Source organism: Berghia stephanieae, chromosome 2 (assembly GCF_034508935.2).
Source record: "Berghia stephanieae isolate SIO BIC M18660-M18661 chromosome 2, UCSD_Bste_1.3, whole genome shotgun sequence".
In the NCBI taxonomy this organism is placed as follows: domain Eukaryota; kingdom Metazoa; phylum Mollusca; class Gastropoda; order Nudibranchia; family Aeolidiidae; genus Berghia; species Berghia stephanieae.
This window is the reverse complement of record NC_088361.1, coordinates 10,871,656-10,876,655: the sequence shown is the minus strand read 5'-3', so window position 1 is coordinate 10,876,655 and position 5,000 is coordinate 10,871,656. Positions and strand designations below refer to the sequence as shown.

Sequence of the window (5,000 nt, the reverse complement as noted above, 5' to 3'; positions counted from 1 at the left end):
GTGGGTGGGCAGAGAGAGAGAGAGGGAGAGAGAGAGAGAGAGAGAGAGAGAGAGAGAGAGAGAGAGAGAGAGAGAGAGAGGGCAAATAAATGAGAACAAAAAGAGAGTGATAGAGAGAAAGTGGGAAGAGAGAGAGGGGGGGTGAGAGAGAGAAAGAGAGATAGAGGGCAGAGAGAGAGAGAGAGAGAGAGAGAGAGAGAGAGAGAGAGAGAAAGGAGAGGAGAGAGAGAAAGAGAGAGGGAGAGAGAGATGGAGTGAGAGAGAGAGAGAGAGAGAGAGAGAGAGAGAGAGAGAGAGAGAGAGAGAAGGCACATAAATGAGAGTAAAAAAAGAGAGAGTGATAAAGAGAAAGTGGGAGGAGAGAGAGAGAGGGGGGATGAGAGAGAGAAAGAGAGATAGAGGGCAGAGAGAGAGAGAGGAGAGGATAGAGAGAGGGAGTGAGAGAGAGAGAGAGAGAGAGAGAGAGAGAGAGAGAGAGAGAGAGAGAGAAAGTGGGAGTATAAGGGGAGGGGGCGGGACAGATATTGAGCGAGAAGGGAGAGGGGCGTAAAACGCCTTGAAAGGGAATGAGATAAATAATTATGAGACAGAAACAAACAACAAGGAGGTACAATCTTAAACACCCCCCCACACACACACAGACACACACACACCCACACAAACAAATAATAACCACCGCACAAATATTATTCTCCCTCTCCCTCTCACTCATTCACTCAATCTCAGCCACTTAAAAACCTGTTGTGGAAAGACAGGAAAGTAAAAGAAAAATATTCTTTTGAAAATGTGACCCAAGTCCATTTCAAAACCGACGTGCACATATTCGAAGGTCCAATAACCCAATTCCTTATGGGCTCATTGTTGTAATGGAAATCTCCAATCCAAAAAAAACAAACAAAAAAACAAAAAAAAAAAACAACAAAAAATGACGCAAAATATTGTGCATTACAAAAATGCTAAACTAGGCCCATAAGTGGGTTCGGATGTCAGACCGGGATATGTGTATACATTGATCAAAACCGTTTGTTTTTACAGCCATTTAGTTTGTAGACTCTAGATTCTCATGTTTATTTTGACTTATTTTTGTTCACTCTTCCAGCAAAGCAGCCAAAGGGATTATTACCCTGTTACCAGCTGTACACGGATAAACACGTATGTATTTATTAAAAATTTGGCCAGAAAACTCGTCCTTCAAATATCGATCTATTTAAATGACCCTCATCTTGGAAGAAACTCTCAAACCTGGAGCTTAAGGAAGATCCCTCACGAAGTCCCAGGTTTGAGAGTTTTTTTTTTTTTTGTTGTTGTCAAAACGAGCGTCACTTAAATCGATCGATATTTGAAGGAATATTTTTTTTCTGGCCAAATTTTCAAATACGTGTCTTTCATCAGAACGGCGGTAAACTGGTTAATGTGTTAAATAAACAGACGCCACCACCACCAAATCTGTGTAATACAAATACGTAATAATTGCCATTTATTATTATTATTGTTATATTTATTATTACAACGTCTCAACAATGTCTTTAGTTTTAAGTAAGCCGACCTCATTTGCATACAGGTGCCGTCTGCACGTCTGTGCCGTCTGTAGCCAGTCTTCAATATGATCCAAATCAAACCAAACCAACCAGCCAATGAGCCAATCTGCCAAGCCACTCAACCTACACACGACTTTTTTGCAGTGTTGCCAGAATGGGCAAAAAGTCGCCAAATAAATGGGCTACTTTTTCATACTGTTTGCGCCAAAAATGATAAATCAATTTGCGACTTTCGACTTTTTGGGCCACTTTTTAGTATGGTCTGCTATCGTTGGGCGATATCTTAGATGTTATAACTAAAAGATTACAAGAGATGAAGTGAGTAGAAAAGTGCCAGAAGACAATAGAGAATATTTTTTTTAAAATTCTCTATTGTCTTCTGGCACTTTTCTACTCACTTCATCTCTTGTTGTTACCAACATAAGTGCCTGCTCCACTCACTTTTCTGAACTAAAATATTAAGAACAATGTAATAAAATCATTAGATTAAAATTAAAAAAGAAAATTGACAATAAAAAGGCCAAAATGTATCCGAGACGATGTGATAGGGCCAGAGAATAAATAATAATATCCAGCTATAAATAATGTTATATTCATCCACAAGGGGGGGGGGGGGGGGGGGGGGGGGGGGGGGGGGGAGGAGAGGAATATCGAAGTTTCCGACTCTATTCTTAGTTTTGCGACTTATAGCTTATACATTTGCGACTTTGCAAAAATATTTCTGGCAACCCTCGACTTTAGTGTATTTTGTCAAACAGGTCGGGAGTCGGGGAAAACCCCCAAGTAAAAACAAAGAGTGTAATTGTTAGGATATATCAGGTCCGACGTGTGCTTATTTAAAGGTCAAATAACCCAAATTGTTATAGTCCAGCAACATCCATAGATAGCGCTAGGATATCATGACCAACGTGTGCATATTCGCAGGTCTGATAACCCAAATGGTTATAGTCCAGCAACATCTATTTATAGAGCTGGGATATTATGACCAACGTGTGCATATTCGCAGGTCTGATAACCCAAATGGTTATAGTCCAGCAACATCTATTTATAGAGCTGGGATATTATGACCAACGTGTGCATATTTTCAGATCTTATAACCCAAATGGTTATAGTCCAGCAACATCAATAGATAGAGCTGGGATATCATGACCAACGTGTACTTATTTATAGGTTTGATAACCCAAATGGTTATAGTCCAGCAACATCTACAGACAGATCGGCCTACTTGAAATTTCATAAATTCGTAGTTTCCTAGAACTGGAGAAACCCCCCCCCCCCCCCCCCAAAAAAAAAAAAAAAAAAAAAAAAAAAAAAAAAAAAAAAAAAAAACAAAAACAAAAAAAACCCAACCCCCCCCCCCCCCCCCAAAACCAAACCAAAATTAAATTCAGTAGCTACCTCAAATTCGAAAAAGGAAAGAAATAAAAAAGGTGTGAAATAAACGTCTGAAAAAATCTTGTCATGAAAAGTGCCAGACACTGCAAGAAATTAAAAAATCAACAACAACAAAAAAACAAAACAAAAACAAAAACAAAATTACAAAATACCCCAAACATACCAACCCCCCCCCCCCCCCAAAAAAAAAACAAAAACAAAAACAAACAAAAAAAAACAAAAACAAAACAACAAACAAACAAACAAAAACATCCAAAATAAGTCTCGAGGAAGACTGTGATCTTTTGGGATGCCTTTATTCTCTTTCTTTCATGTATTTTTTTTTCTTTCTTGCTTTGTCTGGCCACTGTTTGTTTCATACACACTTTTTTCAGATCTCTATCTTATACCAGTGCCTGCTCCTTATTAATTTCTCAATGTGAGACCGTAACAATATCCACCCATGCAGCATACAAATCCAGTTTCCGCACGACTCAGCATTTATAGGGGAGTTACGATAAATATATTATCTTTTAATCGGTGGAATTCAAGCCATTAGCATAAATATTTATAGCTCGTAACAGAAATCCAATTAAAGGAAATTAAATTGAAATAAAAATAATAATAATAATGATAATAATAATAATAATAATAATAATAATAATAATAATAATAATAAATAATAATAATAATAATAAATGATAATAATAATAATAATAATAATAATAATAATAATAATAATAATAATAATAATAATAATAATAATAATAATAATAATAATAATAATAATGATAATAATAATAATAATAATAATAATAATAATAATATAATAATAATAATAATAATAATAATAAGAGAGAGAGAGAGAGAGAGAGAGAGAGAGAGAGAGAGAGAGAGAGAGAGAGAGGAAGACAGGGAGAAAGGAGAGAGAGAAAGAGAAGGAGAGAGAGAAAGAGAGAGAGAGAGAAGGAGAGAGAGAGAGAGAGAGAGAGAGAGAAGGGGGTGGGGGGGGGGGGGGGGGGGGGGGGGGGGGGGTGGGGGGGGGGGGGGGGGGAGGGGGAGGCGGGGGGGGAGGGGAGGCAGAAAGGCTGAATACAGAAATAATTCAACTGTTAGATGAAATGAATTTGATATCCAATGTATATTACATTACCGTATGCTTCATGCTCTCGTATTATACAAGACATAAAAAAAATAGTTTCACTTTACAAGTTAACCGCCGTACCGTATCGTGGTAAAAACACGTATCTAAAATTAGACCAGAAAACTCGTCCTTCAAATATCGACCGATTTAAATGCCCCTCGTCTTAGCAAAAGCTTTCAAACCTGGGACTTCGCAAAGTTCATCTAAGTCCCAGGTTTGAACGTTTTTGCTAAGACGAGGGTCATTAAAATCGGTCGATATTTGAAGGACGAGTTTTCTGGCCAAATTTCTAAATATGTTTTTCAAGAGCAGGGCAGTAAAAAAGTTTTACGACCACAGCATGTTTTTATTCCTTTGTGTACAAAAATAATTAAAAATAATTTTATTTCAATTATGGCCACGCGACGTCACGCGCCTCTGGTTTTATTCATTGTAAATAGTCGACTATTTAATCTGTAATCGTTTCAGCGATTATGTACCCGATACCCCATCACAACCTAACAAAACAACCAACAAAAATGACATGCCGAGGAGTGCAAAATGACACTGTAGTAGTCGACTATTTAATCAGTAATCGTTAACAGCGATTATGTTACCCGATACCCCATCACAACCCAACAAAACAACCAACAAAAATGACATGCCGAGGAATGCAAAATGACAAAAGTCGAGTTTATAAACAGTTTTATTGCTTCATGTCTAGGGGCCATTTCAATTCTTTAATTTGGCGTGCGGCTATAATGTGGTCTAGTGGTATGACACGCTCTTCGGATCAGAAAGTCCTGGGCTCGAGCTTCGCTCGGCGCATAGTTGAGTCTTTGAAAAAGGCTCTTTACTCTCATTCTCTCACCGTACTCCCAAATTTTTTTAAAGAGTACCTGCATTGACAGCTTTGTATTTTTTTGGGAAAAAATAAAATTTAACATACCTAACACATCCCCCCT

The 5,000-nt window shown here is 37.8% G+C and overlaps 2 protein-coding genes across 2 annotated transcripts in view; one reads left to right on the top strand and one right to left on the bottom strand.

Moving 5' to 3' along the window:
• LOC144964294 (glucagon-like peptide 1 receptor) overlaps positions 1–5,000 on the top strand; it is a gene marked incomplete in the record, with an annotated part of 157,816 nt that overhangs the window by 54,357 nt on the left and 98,459 nt on the right.
• LOC144963868 (uncharacterized) overlaps positions 1–5,000 on the bottom strand; it is a 32,776-nt gene that overhangs the window by 11,277 nt on the left and 16,499 nt on the right. The gene's annotated exons all lie outside the window — the stretch shown is intronic.